Genomic DNA, 10,674 nt, shown 5'->3' on the forward strand with positions numbered 1-10,674 from the left:
CGCTCGGAGATATGCGTCAGGTAAATGAATGAATGAATGAGGGTTTGTTGCAGGAATAGAGCCAATATCACCAATCTGCTAGCAACACTGCAACATACTGTCTCAGAACTTCTATTTCTTTCTATTATTTTATGCAATGTTTATTTCTTGTATTTAACTCTTCAATCTATCTGGCATTTATTGTGAAGTATATCATGTGAGGTGAGGTTGTAAACAGATCCGCAGCTGACAGCGAACCAATTTGCAGAATGATCCATTTCATCACCGTTGGTTTGTGGAAGGGCTGGTTCCACGGGACTGGCTGCTGCCCCATCAGCAGCACAGAGCGATGCTGTTCACATTCATGAGGGGTGACTCCTAGGTCAGGCACACAGGCACTGGAACCAGACAATCTGCAGTCCAGTTTCTAGCTCAACCACTTACCAGCTGGATGACTTTAGGCAAAAGAATTTGCTTCCCTAAGTGTCAATGCTAGGCCTCACTTACTCCATCTGTAAAATGGGCGTGAAAGTAGCATAAAGCCTCCTTCATGGAGTGGCTGTGAGTCTGAACAGCAACAGGCAGGCAAAGAGTGCAGCCACAAGTCTGGCACACAGTAGGTGTTCAGTTGGTGTCGTTATTGTCCTAGACCACAGCTAGTTGAAACATGCTCACTCACTGGGCAAACAAGGCCCAGTGGGCAACCCCCCCATGCCCAGCCGAGACCAAGCTGGGCTGCTGGCAAGGAGTCAGCATCAGTCTCTGGTTCCTGCCCTCCTGGTAGACACAGCAGTTTTATATGTGGAGAAGCAGCGAGTGTGGAAACAGGAACTGTCTGAGACAGGAGCGTCCCCTTAGGTGGTGGTGAGGGGGTTGGGGCACTCTTAGGAAGTGAAGCAAGGAACTGAGCTGCTGCCTCTGGAACCCCATGCAGACTCCGTCTCCTTAGAGGGGGCATTAAGCATTCATTAACTTAGGTCTTCCAGAAACCTCTGTGCAATGACTCGTACTGGTCTTGGGGTCCACAGGAAGTGGGGAGCTCCAGATGAAGAGACGTTGGCCCTTTGACTGCAGGGAGCAGCGCCTTCAACACATGGAGATACCCCTGGAGCCTACTTCAGAGCCCGCATTCAGCAGGTGCAAAATAAGCGCTTGTTGATTAGCCGATTTCTGTAAGACCACGGCTGTGACAGGAGAAATATTAGGTGAGGAGAACCCAAAGATGCGTGGGAGGGGTCCACGGGGGTCGACTGACTGCAGACCCTAATCCTAAGTGTCCAGAGCCAGAGAAGGAGAGTTGCTGGGCCTGACTCATTCTGTGAGTATGGGCCTCAGTTTCCCCAGCTTTGAAATGGGGAGGGGATCCTCGGCTAAGTGGACTGGGGAGGGTGGGGGGATCTGGGCGTAGTGAGAGCGCCGCCCAGGCGCCCCCCGAGCCTGCGTGGCGGCAGCGCGCACGAGCGCAGGGGGCGGCGCGGCCCCGCGGCGGGGAGGGGCGGGAGCGCGCGCGCGGGCCCGCGCAGGCGGCGGCGGAACCCAGCGGACGAGCGTGCGGCCGCGGCGCCGCCAACTCGTGTGGGACCCACCGCTCCTGCCTGCCGCCCGCCGGTCCGCGCGCCGGTCCTCCCGCCGGCAGCCGAGCCCGCCCGCGAGCTGGTGAGTGGCCTGGGGCCGGGGACCGGCCGGATCGGGCCGGCGCGGGCCGGGAAGGGGCGGGGGCCGGGCCGCGGGGCCGTCACCCACACCCGGGCCGAGCGGGGTGCGCGTGCCCCTGCGCGCGCGCCTGAGGCTCCGCGGGGTAGAGCGGGCGGGTGTGCTCGGAGGTCGGGGCGCGCGTGAACGTGCAAGTCTGAGTATGGCCTGGGCCGTGCGTCCAAGCGTGCGTGGGCGGCGTGTCCCTGTGTCCCTCGGGGTTTGTTCGCAGGCGTGTGCGTCCGTGTCTGTGGCTGAGTTGGTGCGTGTGCACACCGGAGAGTCGGGGGCGCGGGGTTTGGTGAGTGCCAGGCTAGCGGGCATGGCTCCCATTTATCCGTTTATTGAGTATTTACTATGTGCCAAGCACTTCATGTGGGATCTCATTTTTGTGACCGCGTATGTGTGGATTCTGGGGGTATGTGCGTGCGCGCACGTGTGAATGTTCACAGTGACTTGTGTGCGTATTTACGAGCCCAAGAACACAAAAGTGTGCCTTTGTGGATGTGAGTGTGTACTTTGTGTACAAGAGTGTGTGAGTATGATTACTATGGAGGCTGAGGGACCCCCTTTGCGCCCACCAAGCCTACTGCATGATGTGCCAGCTGCTGGCCCGGATGCCAGGGAGCTGGTGGAGAGACGCAGGCCTGGTGGGGACACCCAGTGGGTGCTGGGCCTTGTTTGGTGAATGAGAGGCCAGAGATCAGTTCCAAATAGCCCAGGTGCGCCTGGCAAGGGGTCAGCCTCCAAGCCAGGCCTGGGCAGAGCCACTGGCCAGACCCTCTATGGGGCTCCAGACTGAGCTGCGGCTGTGGTGGGCCTGAGAGCCTATTGGCCTGGCACTGGAAGACTTGTATTCAGTCTTCCTAAATACTCTTCTGGGTTCCCTGACTCTGTTCTTGCCACTCTCTGTCCCTGGTGACTTTTACCTGTTCCCCCAGGCCTGGGGTGGGGCTGACCCTGGGGAGACCACGGGTCTGGGGACACTTGTCTGTATCTGGGGGATCTCTTTCTGCCTTCCTTGCTAAGTAGATAGATATTCATCTGACTTATTTGTATTGAGCCTGGGCTCCAAGTGTGAGCCCCCAAGACAGGAACAGATTGATCACAACAGGCTTGGGACACCATCTTCCAAGGTCTGTCCTTGTGGTTTTGACGGACAGTTTCTTTTGTGCTTTATAATTGTTGAAAATCTCTGCAGTCAAAAGTCTTAATTGCTTTAAGGCAAACTTTAGAAACTCTGGAGCTCCCTAGTTCCTCTGGATTGTCAGAATTCAGCTTGCCTTTCCAAGGGAACATGTCGTCTTAGGAGCTCAGTGTGTGCGCAGGCGAACCTTGGAGGCACATTTAAAAACCGTGGCGTTAATGGAAGAAGAATTTCATTGAAAGGGATGCGGAGCCGGCTGGAAGCGCCTGTTCCCAACGCAGCAGCCTACCGAGTGAACTTTGGACGTCTTCTTTTTGCAAACAAAACCTGGAAGGAAACAAAAAAGACCCACATTCTTTTTCTTTTTTGTCCTAAAAGAATGAAAAGAAACACTTCTGGGTGTGCTGGAAATGCTGCCTCCCCTTCCCCCAGCAAGGAAGGCCAGGCCCTCCTTCGGTCCCCCACCCCCAAATAAAATATGCCTGTGGGGAGCTGTGGATGAGTCACTCCCTGGCAGAGAGCCCCACGGGCAAACATTTGGGAAGGTTCTTGCCTAACTTCCCAGAAGAAAGGCCCAGGATTTAAAATGGTCCCTGTGGTTTGTCAGCCTCTGCCGTCCCGTCTGCTTCGGAAATGGCTAAAAAGTAGTTTCTGCCTCCACAAAAAAAAGTCTCAGACTTAAGCAGCAGCCCAGGTTGGTCTGGGTATAGGGCCGTTCAGGTTTCAAGAAACAGAGCTCCTGGCTTTGTCAGATGGCACTTCTGGACGCTTCAGGCAAGGATGGAGCAGGGAAAGGGGAAAGGAAGTCAAGTTTATGGAGCACCCACCGTGTGCCAGGCACTCTTCCGGGCACCACAATCCTCCTAAAAGTCAGGCTGCAGAGGATGGCTTTTCGTTTTCCGTGCATAAGGAAATGAAGGTTCAGAGAGGTCACACACCAGTTTTTGCCTTCTGAAGGTGCATAGACTGGGCGCTGAGTGCTTTAACATACATACACTGTTTTAATGTTCAATGTGAGGGAGGGGTTTTTATCCCCATTTTACAGATAAGATAACTGAGGCTCAGAGATGAAATGATGTACATACTTTTATGAAAGTAGCCCTACAACTAATAACCACCATTTATTGAGGGTAGGATACATCCCAGGCACAGTACCAAAAGCTTTAGTTGCCTTATTTCACTCAGTCCACACACCAGCACCACGAAATGGGAACAATTGTGATGCCCATTTTACAGATGAGGAAACTAGGGCACAGAGAGATTAAGTAATGTGCTGAAGATCATGTGCTAATGTGTGGTTGTCCCTGGATTTCAACCCAAGCTTGACTGAGCAGAGCCCATGGACTTTCCACTGAACCTGGAAAGTCGTGGTCACCGTGTGCCATGTGTCTGGCCCAGTGCGAAGGTCCAGGCTTGTTATCCAGATCTTACTGAGAGGAAGATGGAGGTTAAGTAACTTGGGCAGGGTCGCAGACTGGCAAATGGCCAAGGCAGAATTGGAACTCGCATCTCGGATTCCAGAGTTGAAGTTCTTCACTTTAAGCCAGGCCTGTCTGCCTTTGTCCTGCTGCGGATTAAGACATGCTGGGTTTCTTGCTGGGCTCCAGACTTCTGGGAGAGGTCTTCCTGAAGGCACTGCCCTCCTTCCTCACCCATCCTTGCCCCTCTGGTGCAGATGGCCAACACCCAGGTCCAGAACTGTCCCATAGAAAGGGCCACAGTTCGCATTTTTTCTTACCCCTGCCAGAGATTGGTTTCAGAAGGGAAGTGTCAAAACAATTGGCAAAAAGAGAAGAATATTCCCTTCCTCTTCTTGGGTCAGACCAAGCCAGGGAGCTGGAGGGTGGAGAGGAGAGGGCCCTGGTGAGTCATCCCAGATTAAATATGGGTTGGCACCTCCAGGCTTGTGTGGGGAGGAAGCAGGCTGGGACACTGCCCTCAGGAAGAGCCCAGCGTTCTGACCCCGATGATGGAGAGTTACCCCCACGGGGCCTGACTCTCAGTTCTGAGTATCTGACAACAGCATCATTTCTACGTAGGCTTCTTGTCACTTGCCATTTCAGTTCCATGCTCTCTTTCTTCCTGTTCATTTCCATTTATATCACAGTTTATACTACGTTGTATTTGAAAGGAATGTTGTGTGCGAAGACCTGTGTGGTTTGGGGTGTGTGGTGCCCCTGAGAGTGTCCTTTGGTGTTGAAAGGAAAAGGTATTTCTCTCCCTTCCCAGTGTGTTCTGCAAATTGATGAACATTTGCAAATTGCTTTGAGATGCGTTAATTTAAGGTGTGAAATAATAGATCTTGTGCGAAGGCCCAGCCACGTTTCTGGCATTGATGGATTTCTCTCCCGTCTGGCCTGTGATTTGGGGAGGTAAAAATAGTCCTGGTTTCTGCATTTTTATCTCTCTCTCTCTCTCTCTTTTTTTTTCCTGCTGACGTCATTCTTAGGAAGCGGTTTTGCACATGCCACGGGCCACTCCTTGGCCATGGCCTTGGATGGTGGTCAGACCTCAGAGCTCTGGGAAAAGGGTGCTCCTGGAGTGAAGGGCTTGTCTGGGTGGTCTGGGCACCCCTAGGTGCCTGTGAAATTTGCTTTGAAATGAACGGGTGGTGGATGCCACACTTGGCCAAAGACCCTCAGTGGCTTTTAGGTAGTTGGCCATTTTCTCATTTCTGACTCTCGGGTAGTGACAAGATAGCCTTTCGGGAAAATGTTTAAAAAGAAAATATCAGACCAGTGGCCTCACCCCTCCCTGTCTGAGCTAGGTGACAGACACACAGCCCCTTCCTTTGGCCAAAACTGAATTAGACCAGCGGCCTCCTCAGACTTGACTTCCAGACAGGAGCTGACAGTGGGGCAAACCAGTTGGTGGTGTAATTTCCTGTGACGCTCAATTTGGGAACTTGAACTTGGAGAGTGAGCTAGCATTTTGACATCTGTCCCTCTCACAGGACTTGCCTGTGTGGAAACAAGACCCTCATACATGGCCTCTGCCGCTGTCTCCAGTTCTGGATTTTTCCACAACTTCGGGGGTGGTCCGGTGGCAAAGGCCGGGTGTTCTAGCCAGGCCTTCTTGGCATCTACCGGCAGGATCACTGCACCCCCAGACCCGGCTCAAGTCTGGAGCTGGCTCTGCTTAGAGGGAGGGGGGCCGGTGAGGGGCCACCAGAATTGAAAGGTGGCCAGCCGGGATCTGAAATGCGTTCTCCGTTCCAGCAGCCTTGATCCGCGTGGAGCCGGTCTTTCTTTCTCTTAGACATCTGTGTGATGGTGACCTCACAGAGAAGAAAAAGGGGCTTTATGTAGGAATTCCACAGAGTGTGAAGGAATCCCGACAAGGGAAGGGGGAGGGAGGCTGCCCTTGAGAGCCCGCAGGGCCTGTGTTTCCCGGAGTTGTTTAACCCTCACACTTCAGAATTAGGCTGGGGGAGGGGGCCGGGCTGGACCCTAGTGAACAAGGAGCCGTTGAAGGAGAACGTCTCAGGTCCCTGAGTTGCAGTTGAGGCCCGTTCTCACCATCCCCGTTTCCCCAAGGCCTGCCCTCTCTGGTTCCTGGTTGTCCCCAAAGCCTTTGAAACTGGGGGTTGTCAGGAAGAGACGTGCAGAGGGACAGAGTTACTTTACGAACCACTTTCGGCTCTGATCAGTCCCAGCTGTGGAGGAGGAATTCAGTAGTCTTGCCATCTGGAGAAGAGCTGTGTGCCCATTTTACAGGATGGAAACTGAGGCCCAGGGAGGGGAAGGCACCCACCCACAGTCACGTTCAGAACTTGAGCTTTGGCACCAAATAAGTGAGGTGGGAGGTCCAGACCTGCCACTTATGAAGTTGTTCACCTCTGGGAGCCTCAGTCTCCTCACCTGGAAAACAGGGACAGTATTATGACCCCCTAAAGTCTGAGGGAAGAACTAAGTAAAATAATGCATACAGAATGCTCAGAATGTGAGTGACACTTCGTGAGGGCTTGATGAAAGACTAGGAACTATTTAATTAGCAAGGACCTGCCTGGGATCACAGGGCCGGGGAGGTGGTCTCTTTGTCGGGGGTGCTTTCAGTGTCCCTGTATCTTGAGGTTGGAAACAAGACTGAAGCGGGTGTCAGGGGGCCCTCCAGTTGCCACTGAAGCACTTTCCTATGATCATGACCCTCAAAATAGACCAAGAGGAGACAGTGGCAGTTTGGAAAGAGGCAAGCTTTAAATGTCAGGGTGGCCCTGGGCATCTCAGGAAAATGTGTAAAAATCAGTATTTTGCTTTCCTGGCCACCCACCACCCGGAAGGCGAGGAACGTGAGCCTAGTAAGTGTTTGGTGTGTCCTCTTGGAGTCGGAGGGTCTCGGGAGGCCCCGAGAGCTATGTCAGCCACGGTGTGTTATTAAGCAGGGCAGATGGCTCATTAATTATTTACATGGCGTCGGCCCCATCAGAGGTCTGTGCCCACAGAGCGGCTGGCATAGACCCGGGCTGGGGGCAGGCAATTCTTGGTCGGAGGTAAGCAAGTGGCCCTCTCCCCAAACAGGGTTCCCAAGGAGGGTCTGCACAGCAGGGCTGAGGGAGTCTGTGCGTGTTTGGCGCCTGCTCTTAAGCCACTGGGGTTCCCTTGGGCTGGCTTGTTTTCCCTGAGGCTAGGGAGAGGCGGTTCCTTGTCCCCAGGAGTGGCAGCTGTCCTGTGGGCCTTTGTCCGGCTCTTTACATCCGAGGCCCCCCCCCACGGTGTATGTGGTGAGGGGAGAGCCTCAGCGGGCCCCGGCGATCTTTGAATCTTCTCCTGCTTCATGTGGCCCAGCCTCTACTTCCTCATCTGTAAAATGGGCCAGTATCACTAGGCTCAAGGCTTTTGATTCCCAGGCACCATTTGGGATGATTTGCCTTCAAAATCCAAATTTAGGATTAGACTTCTGAAAAGAAAGGGCCTGGGATCAGAGCCTTCCCTGAAAGGCCACAAAGGATGAGGGACGTGAGCTCCTGTTGGGGGAAGGAGGGGCGCACACCGACCCCTCTCTCCAGCCACAGCCCTTCTCCGGTTACCTGTTTTTCATAAGGAGGTTTTGCTCAGGAGTCATTTTAAGAAAAGGGTGTTAGGTGAAATATTCAGAATCTATAAGTCCGTAGAGACAGAAAGCAGAGTGGTGGTGTTCAGGGGTGGGAGAGAGGGGAGAACGGAGAAACTGCTTGATGGGTACGGGGTTTCCTTTTGGGGTGATGAAGATGTTTTGGAGCCTAGGGAGAGGTTGTGGTTATTACACAACACTGAATGTACCAAATGCCACTGAACTTTTCTTTAAAATGGTTAATTTTGTTATGTGGAAAAAATTTTTCGAAGAAAAGTTTCTGATACATAAAAGTAAAATGTTAAGAGCCTCTCATTTTATCAACAGGAGAATGAGGCCCAGAGAGAGGCTGTGATCAGCCTAAGATGGTCCGTGCGGGCCATGGCTGCTCTGTGGCTGAAATCAGATCATCCTCCCAACTTTCAGGCCAAGGATCTGATCATGGCACCTGGGCCCAGGCTGTGGGTGAAAAGTTTGACGCAGAGACACAGACTATTTGCTGTTGTGTGGGTTGAGGGGACTCGATTTTGTTAACCAGATAACGCCCTTACCCGCTGCTCTGCGGTCATCAGTCCAGTCACTCGCTCAGGAAACCTGACGTTCTGGGCCCGCGTTATGCTGGGAGCTAGCACGGAGACCCTCTAACGGCCCCACCGCTGGGCCCGTCACCACCTGGTAGGGACAGGAGTTGTGTCATCACCCCCTCTGAGGTGCCTGTGAACCGTCCGCAGTGGACAGCCTTTGGGACTCACTCTCTGGGGAAGTGGGAGGGCTCCCAGGAGGGCAGGGCTCTGAGCCAGCCTTGAGGGAGACAGGAGGGTGTTGGAGGCCTGGTGGCCTGAGGAGGCTGGGGTGCAGGGCAGGTAGACCGCTAGGTGGGGCCATGGGATGGGGATCTGCTGCGGGCAGACCCCAGGCAGTGCGAAGCCAGGAGTTTCCTGCCTCTTCCTCAGCCTTTGAGCCCTTGAATAGACCCTTTGTACCGGGCACTTACCACATGTCACATTCTGTTCTAACCTTTCACATGGATTAACTCCTACAAGTTTGTGACATACGTACCATTACGCCCATTTAATGGACAAAGAAACAGACGTAGAGAATCCAGGACACATGGTGCTTCATTACCATTACTGTGAGTGTTGTGAGAATTCCGTGCCATGGGGGATCTGGCCTGAGGCGTCGGAGGGCAGAAGCTGCCGTCTGGAAGTGCCCGTTGTGTGGGACCTGAGTGGTGGCCAGGCCCAGGGCCTGGGAGAGGGCGTCCTAAGCAGCTGGAAGAAAAAGCCTGCATTCAGGGGCACATGGTGGTAGAGGAGGCTGCCCGGACACACCAAGACCTGTGGGATTTGGTCTTTATTGCAAGAGCAGTGGGCCCCTGCTACTTCTGCAGCCCTACTTCTCAACAGCCTCCCCTCGCTCACTCTCCCCCAGCCACATGGCCTCCGTATCTTCCCTCAAATGTACCAGGTCCATTTGAACCTCAGAGCCTTTGCACATGCTGTCCCTGCTTCCTGAAATCCTTTTCCTCCTGATATTCCCATGATTTGCTCCTAGCTTTCATCAGGACACTGCAAAAGTCACTTCTCCAAAGAGACCCCACCACCCCTGCCCTATCAAAATTAATCCCTTGCCCTTCACTCCCTATTCTCTGACCTATTTTTCTTCAGGGCTCTTACCCGTCCCTGACATTGTGTGTTTGTTGTCTGCCTCCCAGACTGGAATATGAGTGCCATGAGGGTGAGACTTGGTCTGTGGACCACAGCTGTATCTCAGAGTCCAGCACCGTGTGTGGCACATAGTAGGTGCCCCATTAATATTTGTTGAATGAATGGCAAGTTTTAAGTGGGTAAGTGGCAGGATCCTTGAAGAATATTTATACGGAGTTCCTGATGCTGGTGGCAAACTTGACTGGCTGCAAAGGCCCTCCTGCCTCCTCCCAGTGGGCAGCAGAGGGCTGAGTTGTGCCTGCCTGACCCTCCCCTGTGCAGAGAAGGTGTCTTAGAGAAAGGCTCATCCTTGGATTATTCCAAGTAGGAGGAACCTAAGCCCAGAGGTTACGAGGGGTTTCCTTCTTTGACCCTTTTCTGCAGAGGTGGCTCTTGAATGTCTGTAGAGGAGGGGCTTTGGGTAGGATTGTGTAGGTGCCGTGTCTGAAGGTTGCATTTTCTATCAAGCACACTTATTTTTCAGAGGGCATATCTTTTGGGGGTTGCTTAGGGAAGGGGAAGGGTTAACCCTCCCAAGCCACCACTGTGCACAGACATTGCTATGCAGCAGATGAGCAGGAGCCCAAATTCTGCCCCAGCCCAGGAAACAGGGAATCCTGGATTGAGACAGGAAATGATTCCCTAGCTGGTATAACCTTGGCGGGCCACTAGGGTGGTGCCCAGATGGCAGGACCGCTGGGCACCACATGGCAGACAGACAGGGAGCCCACCCTATGCGTTTGGCAGGTCCATCCAAGTCCAGCCGGATTTGGTTACATCGGGATCTCAAGCATGGACTTGGCGTGCCTGACTCAGTGCGTGTGCATTTCCTTTGTTCATCTCCCCCAGAAATTTTAGTGGCCTCTTGTGTTTGTTTTAAATGCCAGCCTCCTCAGCCAACCCCAGAGGAAAGGAGGACTCTGATTTTTGTCAGAGGCTGGGAACATGGGTGGGGGCTGCCCGCTCTTGAAGGCTGACAGCACGCCATTTGGGGAACACACAAAGAAAATACTTTGACTCCAAGCTACCTGCTTTTGTTTGCACCTGCTCTTGTGATCTCCCTGGACACAGTGTTGATCATCTCTAGGTGAGGCACATGAT

The 10,674-nt window shown here is 53.4% G+C and overlaps 1 protein-coding gene across 5 annotated transcripts in view; it reads left to right on the top strand.

Annotated features, from left to right (window-relative positions):
- Nucleotides 1-968: 968 nt before the first annotated feature.
- Nucleotides 969-10,674, top strand: part of NEK6 (NIMA related kinase 6) — an 82,905-nt gene continuing 73,199 nt past the window's right edge. The window contains exon 1 of one of the 5 annotated variants that reach the window (XM_032478411.1): nucleotides 969-1,184. The gene's annotated coding sequence lies outside the window, so the exon portion shown is untranslated. Of the gene's footprint in view, nucleotides 1,185-1,475; nucleotides 1,636-1,950; nucleotides 1,973-10,674 lie in introns of those variants that run through there. The other 4 variants (XM_014561796.2, XM_032478409.1, XM_032478413.1 and 1 more) reach the window with 4 other exon arrangements.

Source organism: Camelus ferus, chromosome 4 (genome assembly GCF_009834535.1).
Source record: "Camelus ferus isolate YT-003-E chromosome 4, BCGSAC_Cfer_1.0, whole genome shotgun sequence".
In the NCBI taxonomy this organism is placed as follows: domain Eukaryota; kingdom Metazoa; phylum Chordata; class Mammalia; order Artiodactyla; family Camelidae; genus Camelus; species Camelus ferus.